Source organism: Bufo bufo, chromosome 1, assembly GCF_905171765.1.
Source record: "Bufo bufo chromosome 1, aBufBuf1.1, whole genome shotgun sequence".
Classification (NCBI taxonomy): Eukaryota; Metazoa; Chordata; class Amphibia; order Anura; family Bufonidae; genus Bufo; species Bufo bufo.
Window position 1 is genome coordinate 330508592 of NC_053389.1, and position 17923 is coordinate 330526514.

The following is a 17923-nucleotide window of genomic DNA, read 5'->3' on the forward strand; positions in this document are numbered from 1 at the left end:
GTACTGAACAGCGGGGACTCGCAAGATCACGAGGGCGGTCATGTGTCATGTGACTTAAATTCCCGATCACGTGAGCGGTCGCGCGATCACGAGATGCGGATATCCGGAAGTTAGAATAGTTTGGACATGCGCAGTGCGCAAATTAATACGCTGCTATCCACAAGGACCATATCCCCGCTTTCTCCATGGCTTCCTTCCCCATTGTTTTTATCAATTGCACCTGCACTAAGGTATTTGAATTATATTATCAAATGTGTGAGGTATACTATAATCATGTCAATTATTTATAAATATATGAATTAACGAATGAGATATTTTTAAAAACTTAAATATATGCACTGATGTCACTTTACCATGCACTTAATGAATCACGTTGTAATTTATGGAAATAGTGTGTTAACATGAGATATTTTTACACTTTTTGTACTTCATTTAATAATTTGACTAATTGATGATTGATTGTGTGAATGTCACGGATGATGTTGCAGATAGCTGGAACTTAAGAATAAACGTCCGACTGGCTTGATCCCAAACTAAGGAGCATATAGGTGAGCCCTATTAAACCCTAAGAGCTCTCCCTGAGTGCTATGCCCATGCAAGTGTCTTAATGGTAGACGATTGCATGCCCACGTACTTAAGACTGTGTGACACCTGAAAACCCTATAATAGTGAGGGGACACGACCACCGGCTCCCTGCACTTAATACGGACGGAGTCAGGGTCACCTAGAATCAAGCCAGCAAGGAAACACAATACATGAATAGACTTATCTAAGCAAACAGCAGCAGCAGCCTCCAGCAGTGAACACTTCATCCAGGAAGTAGTATAAACCGCAAAGTGAGGCAGTATGGGAGGGAATATAAAGGGAGACGATTAGTCTAAATAGGTGACACCTGGGAGAAGGAAAGGAGATGACAAAGTGAAACCAAAACAAAGAACGTCATGCAAGAGGTAGAGAAGGACGTCTGCCAGGCCTTCTCACAGAACTGGCGGTGACAGTACCCCTTCCTCTACGGGTGGACTCCAGACACTCAGAGCCCACCTTCTCAGGATGAGACCTATGGAAAGCCCTTAATGTCCGCCACTGGGACCCACATCCTCTCCTCAGGACCATAACCCTCCTAATGAAGGAGGTACTGGAGAGAACCGCGGATAATGTGAGAATCCACAATCCTAAAGACATGAAATTCAAGATTACCATCAACAACAATCGGAGGAGGAGGCAAAGAGGAGGGTACAGTGGGTTGGACATAAGGTTTTAATAGGGACCTGTGAAAAACATTTTGGATCTTCCAAGTCTGAGGAAGATCAAGATGGAAGGCAACGGGATTGATGACGGACAAGATCTTGTAAGACCCAATAAACTTAGGACCCAACTTCCAGGAGGGAACCTTCAGCTTGATATTCTTTGTAGACAACCACACCAGATCAACCACAGTCAGGTCCGGACCAGGCACACGTCTCTTATCCGCCACACGCTTATGTCTCTCACTCATCCTCTTCAGATTACCCTGAATCTTTTGCCAAATAAATGACAAAGACGAGGAAAATCTCTCCTCATCAGGTAAACCAGAAGACCCCTCTCCAGAGAATGTCCCAAACTGCGGATGAAACCCATATGCACCAAAAAATGGTGACTTATAAGAGGACTCCTGGCGACTGTTATTTAACCCCTTAAGGACTCAGCCCTATTTCACCTTAAGGACTTGGCCATTTTTTGCAAATCTGACCAGTATCACTTTAAGTGCTGATAACTTTAAAACGCTTTGACTTACCCAGACCGTTCTGAAATTGTTTTTTCGGCACATATTGTACTTCATGACACTCCTAAAATTGGGTCAAAAAAAGAATTTTTATTTATAAAAAAATACCAAATTTACCAAAAATTTGTAAAAAATTGCAAATTTACAAGTTTCAATTTCTCTACTTCTATAATACATAGTAATACCTCCAAAAATAGTTATTACTTTACATTCCCCATATGTCTACTTCATGTTTGGATCATGTTGGGAATGATATTTTATTTTTTGGGGATGTTACAAGGCTTAGCAGTCATGTTGGGAATGATATTTTATTTTTTGGGGATGTTACAAGGCTTAGCAGTTTAGAAGCAAATCTTGAAATTTTTCTGAAATTTTCAAGAACCCAATTTTTAGGGACCAATTCAGGTCTGAAGTCACTTTGCGAGGCTTACATTATAGAAACCACCCAAAAATGACCCCATGCTAGAAACTACACCCCTCAAGGTATTCAAAACTGATTTTACAAACATCTATAACCCTTTAGGTGTTCCACAAGAATTAATGGAAAATAGAGATACAATTTAAAAATTTCACTTTTTTGGCAGATTTTCCATTTTAATATTTTTTTTCCAGTTACAAAGCAAGGGTTAATGGCCAAACCAAACTCAATATTTGCGGCCCTGATTCTGTAGTTTACAGAAACACCCCATATGTGGTCGTAAACTACTGTACGGGCACACGGCAGGGCGCAGAAGGAAAGGAATGCCATACGGTTTTTGGAAGGCAGATTTTGCTGGGCTGATTTTATGGACACCATGTTCCATTTGAAGCCCCCCTGATGCAACCCTAGAGTAGAAACTCCATAAAAGTGACCCCATCTAAGAAACTACACCCCTCAAGGTATTCAAAACAGATTTTACAAACATTGTTAACCCTTTAGGTGTTCCACAAGAGTTATTGGCAAATGGAGATAAAATTTCAGAATTTCAATTATTTGGCAAATTTTCCATTTTAATCCATTTTTCCCAGTAACAAAGCAAGGGTTAACAGCCAAACAAAACTCAATATTTATGGCCCTGATTCTGTAGTTTACAGAAACACCCCATATGTGGTCATAAACAGCTGTACCGGCACACAGCAGGGCGCAGAAGGAAACGAATGCCATACGGTTTTTGGAAGGCATATTTTGCTGGACTGGTTTTTTTGACACCATGTCCCATTTGAAGCCCCCCTGATGCACCCCTAGAGTAGAAACTCCAAAAAAGTGGCCCCGTTTTAGAAACTACGCGATATGGTGGCAGTATTGTTGGTACTAGTTTAGGGTACATATGGTTTTTGGTTGCTCTATATTACACTTTTTGTGAGGCAAGATAACAAGAAATAGCTGTTTTGGCACCGTTTTTATTTTTTGTTATTTACAACAATCATCTGACAGGTTAGATCATGTGATATATTTATAGACCAGGTTGTCACAGATACGGCGATACCTAATATGTATACTTTTTTTTATTTATGTAAGTTTTACACAATAATTTCTTTTTTGAAGCAAAACAAATCATGTTTTAGTGTTTCCATAGTCTGAGAGCCATAATCTTTTTAGTTTTTGGGCGATTACTTTGGGTAGGGTATGATTTTTGCGGGATGAGATGATGGTTTTATTGGCACTTTTTTGGGGTGCGTGTGACTTTTTGATCGCTTGCTATTGCACTTTTTGTGATGTAAGGTGACAAAAAAAGGTTTATTTAGCACAGTTTTTATTTTTTACGGTGTTCATCTGAGGGGTTAGGTCATGTGATATTTTTATAGAGCCGGTCGATACGGACGTGGCGATACCTAATATGTATACTTTTTTTTAATGTAGGTTTTACACAATGATTTCATTTTTGAAGCAAAAAAAATCATGTTTTAGTGTTTCCATAGTCTGAAAGACATAATTTTTTCAGTTTTTGGGTGATTACCTTGGGTAGGGTATGATTTTTGCGGGATGAGATGACGGTTTTATTGGCACTATTTTGGGGTGCGTGTGACTTTTTGATCACTTGCTATTACACTTTTTGTGATGTAAGGTGACAAAAAATGGTTTATTTAGCACAGTTTTTATTTTAATTTTTTACTCATACAGCTTCCGGCCTGTGAGTTCCAGGGGGCTGGATCTCACAGGCTCGTCACCGGAAGGCAGCGCGATGCCTTCCTTAGACATCGCGCTGCCTTCCATGCCATCGGGTCCCCCCTACAGCCGCATGGGGACCCAATGGCACGCCCGATCACCGCCGCAAACCGCAGGTAAAGCCGCAAACCGCAGGTCTTAATTGACCCGCGGTTTGCGGCGATCTCCGACACGGGGGGGGGGGGGGGTCCCCGGCATTGTGACAGGATGCCCTTTGAATGATTTCAGCGGGCATCCTTTCACAAATAACCCCTGCCGCGCCGCAATCTTTTTTTAAACTTAGGACGTACCGGTACGTCCTGAGTCCTTAAGGACTCGGGAAACAGGGCGTACCGGTACGCCTTAAGTCCTTAAGAGGTTAAAGCAAACTCAGAAAGGGACAAAAAAGAATACCAATCCTCCTGATTCTCCGCCACAAAACAGCGCAGATATGTCTCCAGATTCTGATTGACGCGTTCGGTCTGACCATTCGACTGCGGGTGAAAAGCAGAAGAGAACGACAACCGAATCCCCAAACGAGAACAGAAGGCCTTCCAGAATCTGGAAACAAATTGCGTGCCCCTATCAGAAACGATGTCTGAAGGAATGCCATGCAATTTAACAATGTCATCAACAAATGCTTGCGCCAACGTCTTAGCATTGGGTAACCCAGGAAAGGGAATGAAATGCGCCATTTTGCTAAAACGGTCCACTACCACCAGAATCACAGTCTTCCCCTAGGAACGAGGCAGGTCCGTAATGAAGTCCATGGACAGATGCGTCCAAGGACGGGAAGGAATGGGAAACGGGAGGAGAGAACCCGATGGCCGTGAATGAGGGACCTTGGCACGAGAGGGCTGGCACAAAACCCTCAACTTTCTTACGAAGAGCCGGCCACCAGAATCTCCGAGCAATGAGATCCACTGTGGCTCTACTCCCCGGGTGCCCAGCAAGGACAGTATTGTGATGCTCCTTAAAAACCTTGTGTCTTAAAGCGAGAGGCACAAACAACCTCCCAGGAGGACAAAGATCAGGAGCCTCTGCCTAGGCTGCCTGAACCTCTGCCTCCAAATCAGGATAAAGAGCAGAGACGACCACCCCTTCAGCCAAAATGGGACCCGGGTCTTCAAAATTCCCCCCTCTTGTAAAACAACGTGACAGGGCATCCGCCTTCACATTTTTAACCCCAGTGCGGAACGTGACAACAAAATTAAACCTAGAAAAGAACAAAGACCATCTGGCCTGTCTCGGGTTCAGACGCTTGGCCGATTCCAAGTAGGCCAGATTCTTATGGTCGGTAAACACGGTAATAGGGGGTAATAGGGTATCTGCCCCAGGGGTACAAAAAATTCATCCACCGATCGGAGGGGCCGTGCCCCCACCGGCAGTGAAAAGGCCCAAGACTGAGCATTATCCCTGAGCAGCGAGATGATGATCCCCACCCTCTGCTCCTGATTACCAGAGGAATGGGGAAGTAGGCGAAAATGGACTTTGCAAGCCTTTCTAAAGCAAACAAAATTCTCACTACCCCCGGAGAACGTATCCGGAAGCGAGATCTTAGGCTCGGAACAAACTCCATGAATGCCAGCAGAACCGGTTACCTAAAACTGAGACACAGTTTTACGGAGATCTGCTACCTCCAGCAAAAGACCTTGCATGCGGTCAATCAAGGCTGAAACCGGATCCATGCTTAAGACGGTTACGGCAGTTTATAATGTCACGGATGATGTTGCAGATAGCTGGAACTTATGAATAAATGTCCGACTGGCTTGATCCCAAATTAAGGAGCATATAGGTGAGCCCTATACAACTCTAAGAGCTCTCCCTGATTGATATGCCCATGCAAGGGTCTCAATGGTAGACGATTGCATGCCCACGTACCTAAGACTGTGTGACACCTGAAAACCCTATAATAGTGAGGGGACACGACCACCGGCTCCCTGCACTTAATACGGACGGAGTCAGGGTCACCAAGAATCAAGCCAGCAAGGAAACACAATACATGAAAAGACTTATCTGAGCAAACAGCAGCAGCAGCCTCCAGCAGTGAACACTTCATCCGGGAAGTAGTATAAACCGCAAAGTGAGGCAGTATGGGAGGGAATATAAAGGGAGACGATTAGTCTAAATAGGTGACACCTGGGAGAAGGAAAGGAGATGACAAAGTGAAACCAAAACAAAGAATGTCATGCAAGAGGCAGAGAAGGACATCTGCCAGATCTTCTCACAGAACTGGCGGTGACAGTGAACCTGTATAAATATGCACATTGCACCAGTACACTTGTCACTGCTTGAGAAAGGTCCTAGCAAGTGGACCGAAATGTCACAGTCTGGTGAATAAAGCTATCACTTTGATTTTACTCCCTGAATGTGCCTTTGGAATTCCTTTACATATATATATATATATATATATATATATATATATATACACCTGAATGGAATTCCTTTACATATATATATATATATATATATACACTCACCTAAAGAATTATTAGGAACACCTGTTCTATTTCTCATTAATGCAATTATCTAGTCAACCAATCACATGGCAGTTGCTTCAATGCATTTATGGGTGTTGTCCTGGTCAAGACAATCTCCTGAACTCCAAACTGAATGTCAGAATGTGAAAGAAAGGTGATTTAAGCCATTTTGAGCGTGGCATGGTTGTTGGTGCCAGACGGGCCGGTCTGAGTATTTCACAATCTGCTCAGTTACTGGGATTTTCATGCACAACCATTTCTAGGGTTTACAAAGAATGGTGTGAAAAGGGAAAAACATCCAGTATGCGGCAGTCCTGTGGGCAAAAATGCCTTGTGGATGCTAGAGGTCAGAGGAGAATGGGCCGACTGATTCAAGCTGATAGAAGAGCAACGTTGACTGAAATAACCACTCGTTACAACCGAGATATGCAGCAAAGCATTTGTGAAGCCACAACACGCACAACCTTGAGGCGGATGGGCTACAACAGCAGAAGACCCCACCAGGTACCACTCATCTCCACTACAAATAGGAAAAAGAGGCTACAATTTGCACAAGCTCACCAAAATTGGACTGTTGAAGACTGGAAAAATGTTGCCTGGTCTGATGAGTCTGGATTTCTGTTGAGACATTCAAATGGTAGAGTCCGAATTTGGCGTAAACAGAATGAGAACATGTATCCATCATGCCTTGTTACCACTGTGCAGGCTGGTGGTGGTGGTGTAATGGTGTGGGGAATGTTTTCTGGGCACACTTTAGGCCCGTTAGTGCCAATTGGGCATCGTTTAAATGCCACAGGCTACCTGAGCATTGTTTCTGACCATGTCCATCCCTTCATGACCACCATGTACCCATCCTCTGATGGCTACTTCCAGCAGGATAATGTACCATGTCACAAAGCTCGAATCATTTCAAATTGGTTTCTTGAACATGATAATGAGTTCACTGTACTAAAATGGCCCCCACAGTCACCAGATCTTAACCCAATAGAGCATCTTTGGGATATGGTGGAACGGGAGCTTCGTGCCCTGGATGTGCATCCCTCAAATCTCCATCAACTGTAAGATGCTATCCTATCAATATGGGCCAACATTTCTAAAGAATGCTATCAGCACCTTGTTGAATCAATGCCACATAGAATTAAGGCAGTTCTGAAGGCAAAAGGGGGTCCAACACCGTATTAGTATGGTGTTCCTAATAATACTTTAGGTGAGTGTGTGTATATATATATATATATATATATACACACTGCCTGTCCAAAAAAAAAAGTCGCCACCAAAAAAAAAGGTCTCACACTCTAATATTTCATTGGAAAGCCTTTAGCTTTGAAGATTTATTTCCATCCATTGTTGCATTAATTTTTCACCAAGATCTTGCATTGATGATGGTAGAGTTTGACTGCTGTGCAAAGCCTTCTCCAGCACATCCCAAAGATTCTCAATGGGGTTAAGGTCCGGACTCTGTGGTGGCCAATCCATGTGTGAAAATGATGTCTCATGCTCCCTGAACCACTCTTTCACAATTTGAGTCCAATAAATCCTGGCATTGTCATCTTGGAATATGCCCGTGCCATCAGGGAAGAAAAAAATCCATTGATGGTCATTCAGTATGTTCAGGTAGTCAGCTCACCTCATTATTGGAGCACATACCGTTGCCGAACCTAGACCTGACCAACTGCAGCAACCCCAGATCATAGCACTGCCCCCACAGGTTTGTATTAGGCACTAGGCATGATGGGTGCATCATTTCAACTGCCTCTCTTCTTACCCTGATGCACCCATCACTCTGGAACAGGGTAAACCTGGACTCATCAGACCACATGACTGTCTTCCATTGCTCCAGAGTCCAATATTTATGCTCCCTAGCAAATTTAAGCCGTTTTTTCTAGTTTGCCTCACTGATTAGTGGTTTTCTTTTGGCTACACAGCTGTTCAGTCCCAATCCCTTGAGTTCCCTTCGCATTGTGCGTGTGGAAATGCTCTTACTTTCACTATTAAACATAGCCCTGAGTTCAATTGTTGTTTTTCTTCTATTTGATTTCACAAAACGTTTAAGTGATCGTTCGTACCGAATTTTGGGATTTTGAACCCCAGACCCGAACCCGAACTTTTCAGGAAAAGTTCGGGATCAAGTTCGGTGTTTGGCAAATTAATGGCGCATTTTGAAAGGCTGCAGAGCAGCCAATCAACAAGCGTTTTACTCTTGTGCCCTTAGAAGCCATCACAGCCATGCCTACTAATGGCATGGCTGTGATTGGCCAGTGCAGCATGTGACCCAGCCTCTATATAAGCTGTAGTCTAGTAGCGCTGCACGTCACTCTGCTCTTATTAGTGTAGGGATAGGATGCTGCTGCTGTGAGGGAGAGAATAGGAAAGAATCTGTTATCAGAAGTGCTTGTTAACTCAGCGATCTACAGCAATTTTGTTTTGTGGGTGCAGTGCACAATTTTTTTACCCTGCCCTGAGCCTAGTGACACAGAAAAAAACCTTTTATCCGTATGTTAGTAAGGTGGGCGTCGGCGGCCATTTTTTGCAAGTTCAGTGCACCAGCACAGCATATGTGCAGTTGTGACAGTCAAATACTAGGTTTAAATTCTGCAGTTATATTCAGGGTTTAAAAAAAACACCCATTTTTTGCAAGACCCTACATCTGGAGCCTTTGCTGAATTTTTCACAGTGAAATTCAAACTTAAAATACTGCAGTTATATTCTGGTTTTAAAAAAAACACCCATTTTTTGCAAGACGCTACATCTGGGGCCTTTGCTGCATTTGTCACAGTGACATACAAGCTTAAAATACTGCAATTATATTCTGGGTCAAAAAAAAACACCCATTTTTTGCAAGATAATACATTTTGGGTCCTTTGTTGAATTTGTGACAGTGAAATACAAACTTTAAATACTGCAATTATATTCTGGGTTTAAAAAACACCCATTTTTTTTTGCAAGACCCTACATCTGGGGCTTTTGCTGCATTTTTCACAGTCAAATACAAGCGTTAGGTACCGCTGTTATATTCTGGTTTAAAAAAAAAACACCCATTTTGGGCAAGATCATACATTTGTTGCATTTCTGACAGTCCAATACAAGCGCTATATACTGCTGTTATATTCTGATATAAAAAAACACACATTTTGGGCAAGATAATACATTTGCGGCCTTTGTTGCATTTGTCACATTCAAATACAAAGTTTAAATACTGCAGTTATATTCTGGGTTTAAAAAAATGAAAATAATTTTTTTTTTGCAAGACCCTACATCTGGGGCCTTTGCTGCATTTGTCACAGTGAAATACAAGCTTGAAATACTGTAATTATATGCTGGGTTTAAAAAAAACACCCATTTTTTTGCAAGACCCTACATCTGGGGCCTTTCCTGCATTTGTCATAGTCAAATACAAGCGTTAGATACCACAGTTATATTCTGGCTTAAAAAATAATAATTTGGGCAAGATAATACATTTGCAGCCTTTGTTGCATTTGTGACAGTCGAATACAAAATGTAAATACTGCAGTTAAAAAAAACAAAAAACATTTTTTTGCAAGGCCCTACATCTGGGGCCTTTGCTGCATTTTTCACAGTGAAATACAAGCTTGAAATACTGCAATTATATTCTGGTTAAAAAAAAACACCCATTTTTTGCAAGACCCTACATCTGGGGCCTTTGCTGCATTTGTCACAGTGAAATACAAGCTTGAAATACTGCAGTTAAATTCTTGGTTTAAAAAAATACCAATTTTATGCAAGACCCTACATCTGGGGGCTTTGCTGCATTTTTTACAGTAAAATACAAGCTTGAAATACTGCAATTATATTCTGGTTTAAAAAAAACACCCATTTTTTGCAAGACCCTACATTGTCACAGTCAAATACAAGCGTTAGATACCGCTGTTATATTCTGGTTTTAAAAAAACACCCATTTTGGACAGGATAATAAATTTGCGGCCTTTGCTGCATTTCTGACAGTCAAATACAAGCGTTATATACCGCTGTTATATTCTGGTATTAAAAAAAACACCCATTTTTGGCAAGATAATACATTTGCGGCCTTTGTTGCATTTCTGACAGTCCGATACAATCGTTATATACCGCTGTTATATTCTGGTATTAAAAAAACACCCATTTTGGGCAAGATAATACATTTGCGGCCTTTGTTGCATTTGTGACAGTCCAATACAAAGTTTAAACACTGCAGTTATATTCTAAGTTTAAAAAAACACCAATATTTTTGCAAGGCCCTACATCTGGGGCCTTTGCTGCATTTTTCACAGTGAAATACAAGCTTGAAATACTGCAATTATATTCTGGTTAAAAAAAACACCCATTTTTTGCAAGACCCTACATCTGGGGCCTTTGCTGCATTTGTCACAGTGAAATACAAGCTTGAAATACTGCAGTTAAATTCTTGGTTTAAAAAAATACCAATTTTATGCAAGACCCTACATCTGGGGGCTTTGCTGCATTTTTTACAGTAAAATACAAGCTTGAAATACTGCAATTATATTCTGGTTTAAAAAAAACACCCATTTTTTGCAAGACCCTACATTGTCACAGTCAAATACAAGCGTTAGATACCGCTGTTATATTCTGGTTTTAAAAAAACACCCATTTTGGACAGGATAATAAATTTGCGGCCTTTGCTGCATTTCTGACAGTCAAATACAAGCGTTATATACCGCTGTTATATTCTGGTATTTAAAAAAACACCCATTTTTGGCAAGATAATACATTTGCGGCCTTTGTTGCATTTCTGACAGTCCGATACAATCGTTATATACCGCTGTTATATTCTGGTATTAAAAAAACACCCATTTTGGGCAAGATAATACATTTGCGGCCTTTGTTGCATTTGTGACAGTCCAATACAAAGTTTAAACACTGCAGTTATATTCTAAGTTTAAAAAAACACCAATATTTTTGCAAGGCCCTACATCTGGGGCCTTTGCTGCATTTTTCACAGTGAAATACAAGCTTGAAATACTGCAATTATATTCTGGTTAAAAAAAACACCCATTTTTTGCAAGACCCTACATCTGGGGCCTTTGCTGCATTTGTCACAGTGAAATACAAGCTTGAAATACTGCAGTTAAATTCTTGGTTTAAAAAAAATACCAATTTTATGCAAGACCCTACATCTGGGGGCTTTGCTGCATTTTTTACAGTAAAATACAAGCTTGAAATACTGCAATTATATTCTGGTTTTAAAAAAACACCCATTTTTTGCAAGACCCTACATTGTCACAGTCAAATACAAGCGTTAGATACCGCTGTTATATTCTGGTTTTAAAAAAACACCCATTTTGGACAGGATAATAAATTTGCGGCCTTTGCTGCATTTCTGACAGTCAAATACAAGCGTTATATACCGCTGTTATATTCTGGTATTAAAAAAAACACCCATTTTTGGCAAGATAATACATTTGCGGCCTTTGTTGCATTTCTGACAGTCCGATACAATCGTTATATACCGCTGTTATATTCTGGTATTAAAAAAACACCCATTTTGGGCAAGATAATACATTTGCGGCCTTTGTTGCATTTGTGACAGTCCAATACAAAGTTTAAACACTGCAGTTATATTCTAAGTTTAAAAAAACACCAATTTTTTTGCAAGACCATACATCTGGGGCATTTGCTGCATTTGTCACAGTCAAATACAAACATTATATACCGCTGTTATATTCTGGTATTAAAAAACACCCATTTTGGGCAAGACCCTACATCTGGTGCATTTGCTGCATTTGTCACAGTCCAATACAAGTGTTAGATGCTGCTGTTATATTCTAGTTTTAAAAAAAAACACAAATATTGGGCAAGATAATAAATTTGCGGCCTTTGCTGCATTTCTGACAGTCCAATACAAGCGTTAGATACCGCTGTTATATTCTGGTTTTAAAAAAAAAAAAACATTTTGGGCAAGACCCTACATCTGGGGCCTTTGCTGCATTTGTCAAATACTTCCAGTCAATACTGCAGTTACATTGTTGGTTGACAAATTAATATTTTTTGGGACCGTGCATTAATTGTATAAAATTCACCTGTCACACTGTTATGTGAACTCAGGAAATTTTTCCTCTTTATGACATCGGCACTACCTTACTCTCAGTGAACTTAATTGTTGACTATTGGCGGTTACATTGTCGCCTGACATAAACCATCTGTTAGTTTGGTGGGTGAACGCAAAGAATGAGGAGAGCGTCAAATAAGGGATGTGGCCCCGGTCGTGGTGCTGATGGTGGAGCTCCTGTTGCAGGGAGAGGACATGGTCGATCTGTGCCAGCTACACGCACAAGTGAAACACCTTACTCAGGTGCGAGTAGGCGACAGAACCTTCAGCATTATTTGGTTGGGCCCAATGTGACTCTATGAATGATGAGGCCAGAAAAAGTACAGACGATTGTAGATTGGGTGGCTGACAGTGCCTCCAGTTCCTTCACATTGTCTCTGACCCAGTCTCCTGCTGAAAGATCAGAGTTGGCACCTGCAGCCCATGTCCATCAGTCTTTCACTTCACCCCCTTGCAAATCAGCCAAGCAGTCTGAGCCCCAAGTCATGCAGCAGTCTCTTCTGCTTTTTGATGACTCTGCTAGCAGGGTTTCCCAGGGCTATCCACACAGCCCTGCCCCAGAAGTGAAAGAGATTGAGTGCACCGATGCCAAACTACTTATGTTTCAGGATGAGGACATGGGAGGACTACCGCAGCACGTCTTGGATGATGAACACAGGTGCCAACTGCTGTGGCTTTCTGCAGTGTGCATGCCGACAAGGAGGGCAGGGGTAAAACTGGGTGGAAGATGATGTGGAGGACGATGAGGTCCTCGACCCCACATGGAATCAAGGTCATGCGAGTGGCCTGTGTAGTTCGGAGGAAGAGGCAGTGGTCGCACAGAGCAACCAGCACAGCAGAAGAGGGAGCAGGGTGCAAAAGCAGAGCGTCCGTCCCCTAGACAGTACGCCTGCTACTGCCCACCGCACCAAGAGACCGAGCACACCAAAGCCAGCTCCAGGGAGTTCCCTGGCGTGGCAGTTCTTCAGACAATGTGCTGACGATAAGACACGAGTGGTTTGTACGCTGTGCAATCAGAGCCCTGAAGCGAGGCATAAACATTCTCAACCTGAGTACAACCTGCATGACGAGGCATCTAAGTGCACAGTACGAGCTGCAGTGGAGTATACACCTCAAAAACCAAGAAAGGACTCTGGCTCCTCCTGCTTCCTCTTTTGCTGCAGTCTCGGCCTCTTCATCCACCTCTGGAGTGACAGTGGCACCTGCCACTCCGCAAACAGAGGATCTGCCAGCAACGCCACCACCTGGGTCACCAAGCATCTCCACAATGTCCCATGGAAGCGTTCAGCTCTCTATCTCCCAAACACTGGAGTAAAAGAGGAAGTACCCTACTACCAACCTGCGATCCCTGGCCCTGAATGCCAGCATTTCAAAATGACTGGCCTTTAAAATGCTGTCATTCCGTCTGGTGGAGACGGAGACTTTTAAAAGCCTTATGGCGGTGGCTGTCCCACAGTACATCGTGCCCAGCTGCCACTACTTTTCCAGGTGAGCCATCCCTTCCCTGCACAACCAAGTGGGAGACAAAATCAGGTGTGCACTGGGCAACGCCATCTGTGGCAAGGTGCACCTGACTACGGATACGTGGACTAGTAAGCACGGTCAGGGACGTTATATCTCCCTAACAGCACACTGGGTAAATGCAGTGGCGGCTGGGCCTGAGGCGGATAGCAGTTTGGTGCATGTCCTTCTACCACCAAGGATTGCAGGGCGCTGCTCTTCGCCTCCTGTTGCTTCCTCCTCCTACTCCACTTCCTCATCCTCTACCGCCTCCTCATCCGGTCAGCGTAACACCTTTACCACCAACTTCAGCACCTTCTAACCAAAATATTTTTATTTTGGATTCCATTGAATATATATTAACTCATAACTATTTCAAATACCAGGGGGAATTTTATCTTCAAACATGCGGAAAAGCGATGGGAACAAAGTTCGCTCCGTCCTATGCCAATTTGTTCATGGGAGCCTTCGAAAGTCAAGAGGCTTTGCAGGAGCATGAAAATATCATCTTCTACAAGTGAACCAGAACAATTGGAATTTAACATTCACAGTTCATTCTATTGTCTTTCACCTTCAGACGAACGGGAATCGGATCATGACCAGTACATACTTCAAGGAAGTCGACGCCAACAGCTACCTTGATTTTAGTAGTTGTCATTTCCATAAATGGAAGAAAAACATCCCCTATGGACAGATGAGGAGGGTCCATAGAAACTGTTCAGATAATAAAATCTTGACTGACCAGTTAGACCTACTGCAGAAAAGATTTAGGGATAAGGGATATCCCTCAAGTCTTATATGCAATTCAAGGTCCCGTATCTCAAAGGAGAGTCAGGCGGATTGCTTAAAACCCTGTACCACCACTGTCCAAACTAAACCGCAGAATGTACAATTCAACTTTTTCACTAGGTACAATTCACTTCATAAATCTATAAAGATGATATTTCAAAAACAAAGGTCCATCCTTCATCAAGACCCCATTATTGGAAATATGGTTCCAAAGACACCTGGTATCATGTTCCGACGAGCACACACCCTCAAAAATCTATTGGCACCCTCTTGTCCTAAATTAACTACCCAGAATTCCGGCAAAAAAATTAAAGAATCTATAAGTCCACCTAGAGGATCCTTTAAGTGTGGGTCCAAATGCTGCTTGTGTTGCCGTAACATTTCTGATAATTTGAATATAGTTATTGTCTCCAACACTAGAGAATCCATTCCCCTGAAACATCATATGAACTGCAAGCCCAGATATGTTATCTATATGCTGGAGTGCCCACAAACATTAAGGGAAAGGCTTAACAACCATCGTTCTAACATCCAAAGACAGTATCTCAAACATGGGGTGTCCAGACATTTCTCTGAAGCACATGCTGGTGACTACACAGGATTAACATTAACCCCCATAGACCTGATCCCACAATCCTATTCCCAGCTGTGCAGACGAGAAATGTACTGGATTTACCGGTTCAACACACTTTCTCCTTTTGGCCTAAATGAGAGATTGGAATACAGTCACTATGAAATCAAAGATATACTGGATATATCGTGTTAGTATTCTGTGTCCTTTTGGCTTTAACAAAAATCCGGGAACACACCAAGTAGCAGCTATATCCTGTAGGGTAGTCCAAAGTTTTACAGTCGAAAAAATAGATACATTGATGTGCACCTGTATTATTATTATTATTATTTTTATATATATATATATATATATATATATATATTTTATTATTATCATTATGACCATTATTTTTAGAATCATTTTCACATATAATTTTTATATTTTAATCATTAGTTCTATTGGTATTATTCCATAGCGTTTTCACGTATGTATGTGTCAACATTTTTGGCTCTATACACCACCACAATGGATTTGAAATGAAACGAACAAGATGTGCTTTAACTGGAGACTGTCAGCTTTATTTTGAGGGCATTTATATCCAAATCAGGTGAACGGTGTAGGAATTACAACAGTTTGCATTTGTGCCTCCCACTTGTTAAGGGACCAAAAGTAATGGGGCAGAATAATAATCATAAATCAAACTTTCACTTTTTAATACTTGGTTGCAAATCCTTTGCAGTCAATTACAGCCTGAAGTCTGGAACGCATAGACATCACCAGACGCTGGGTTTCATCCCTGGTGATGCTCTGCCAGGCCTCTACTGCAAGTTCCTGCTTGTTCTTGGGGCATTTTCCCTTCAGTTTTGTCTTCAGCAAGTGAAATGCATGCTCAATGGGATTCAGGTAAGGTGATTGACTTGGCCATTGCATAACATTCCTCTTCTTTCCCTTAAAAAACTCTTTTGTTGATTTTGCAGTATGCTTTGTGTCATTGTCCATCTGCACTGTGAAGCGCCGTCCAATGAGTTCTGAAGCATTTGGCTGAATATGAGCAGATAATATTGCCCGAAACACTTCAGAATTCATCCTGCTGCTTTTGTCAGCAGTCACATCATCAATAAATACAAGAGAACCAGTTCTATTGGCAGCCATACATGCCCACGCCATGACACTACCACCATCATGCTTCACTGATGAGGTGGTATGCTTAGGATCATGAGCAGTTCCTTTCCTTATGGCCAACCGTTGTGAAGGGTATTTTCTTCACCAGGGAAATAATTCTTCGGTCATCCACCACAGCTGTTTTCCGTGTTCTTCCAGGTCTTTTGGTGTTGCTGAGCGCACTGGTGAGTTCCTTCTTTTTAAGAATGTTCCAAATCGTTATTTTGGCTACGCCTAATGTTTTTGCTACCTCTCTGATGGATTTGTTTTGTTTTTTCAGCCTAATGATGGCTTGCTTCACTGATAGTGACAGCTCTTTGGATCTCATCTTGAGAGTTGACAGCAACAGATTCTAAATGCAAATAGCACACTTGAAATGAACTCTGGACCTTTTATCTGCTCATTGTAATTGGGATAATGAGGGAATAACACACACCTGGCCATGGAACAGCTGAGAAGTTAATTGTCCCATTACTTTTGGTTCCTTAACAAGTGGGAGGCACATATGCAAACTGTTGAAATTCCTACACCGTTTACCTGATTTGGATGTAAATACCCTCAAATTAAAGCTGATGGTCCGCAGTTAAAGCACATCTTACTCGTTTCATTTCAAATCCATTGTGGTGGTGTATAGATACAGAAATGTTAGAATTGTGTCCATGTCCCAATATTTATAGATCTGACTGTATATGCATGTGCGTGTCTGTATGTGTGTATATATGTATATATATATATATATGTATTGTTTCACCCCAACCGCATGTGGAAATATATATGTATGCACGAGCAAACTAATATTACCATCGAGGTCATAACTCCAAGCATTATATACACATGAGAAATTCTGAGCATTATATATAGGTCATTTTTCTGTTGTTGCATCTGTATTTATATGGGTGTCTATATTTATATTTTTATCTATATTTTTCTTTTTATTTATATCTATATTTATATATTTATATCCTTCTATATGTATTTATATATCTATAATCATATTTGACTTACGTATATTCATATCCACTTTCCAATATACATGTATATGTTTGTTTTGTGAATTCACCTTATGCATACCTTTTTGAAGCCCTTATTTCCCCCAAAATTTGTCATTATATTTTATATATTATGTATGTGGTATACATATTTCCCCCAAATATGTTATCTATATTCTATACACTATGCTGTATACATATATTAAGTCCAAGAGAGGTGGTGACCTGCATAAGCGATCCACGCCTCTATATGATTCCTTATTGTATCCGGTGCGTTCCAACTATGCGGTTCACGAACCGGAAGTGAGCCTAATTCCGGTGCGCGGCCTCAGTTACACAGCGCAATATACATATGCGCTTATTCTCTTTGCACCCTTCTCTGCTCCTTCATCAGAATTGGTGAGTGGTCGAGCACTAGTAACACCAACCAGCCCTCCTATGATATCCACAATTACTATTTTCATACACACTAGAATAAGTGCGTTCCACAGTGGAACGCA